Source organism: Monopterus albus, unplaced genomic scaffold, assembly GCF_001952655.1.
Source record: "Monopterus albus unplaced genomic scaffold, M_albus_1.0 scaffold210.1, whole genome shotgun sequence".
Classification (NCBI taxonomy): Eukaryota; Metazoa; Chordata; class Actinopteri; order Synbranchiformes; family Synbranchidae; genus Monopterus; species Monopterus albus.
Window position 1 is genome coordinate 373,216 of NW_018128090.1, and position 646 is coordinate 373,861.

Below are 646 nucleotides of genomic sequence, written 5' to 3' on the forward strand. Positions count from 1 at the left end.
CATAGTGCGGATGCTGAATCAGCATCCATACAATAATAAAGAAATAATTGGAAAACATAGCATGGATGCTGAATCAGCATCCATACAATAATTGGAAAACATAGTACGGATGCTGAATCAGCATCCATACAATAACTAGAGAAATGCATTTTCTGAAGAAAATGCGTATGGATGCTGACTGCTGAAAGATTGCCCTGAAAATGCTGAACATTTTGACACCTGAATGGTTTTACTCGCTGAAAGTATGCTGAAGTAGATCTTTCACCTTCATTTGAATCGGTGAAGATTTTCAGCATAAAGCTAGTTTAGAAAGTTCAGAAGTTTAGAAAAATTCTGAATATAAGCATGAATGTCCTTCAAGAGCTGAACATTTTGATATGGGAAATACCTGAAAGTATGAAGCAGAATTTCCACATTCATTTGAATGGTGCAAAAGTTTCAAAATAAAGCTAAATATTTCACAAATATGAAGTTTAGAAAAATTATGAATTGAGGCATGAATGTCTTTGAAGAGCTGAACATTTTGATACCCGAAATAGCTGAAAGTATGCTGAAGTTGAATTTCACCCCATTCATTTGAAAGGGGGAAAACTTTCAAAATAAAACTCAATATTTCAAAAGTATGAAGTTTAGAAAACTTCTGAAT

General features: G+C 33.3%; 1 protein-coding gene across 5 annotated transcripts in view; it reads right to left on the reverse strand.

Annotated features, from left to right (window-relative positions):
* The window catches only part of cemip (cell migration inducing hyaluronidase 1), a 403,506-nt gene that overhangs the window by 114,846 nt on the left and 288,014 nt on the right, over positions 1–646 (reverse strand). The window lies entirely within an intron of this gene.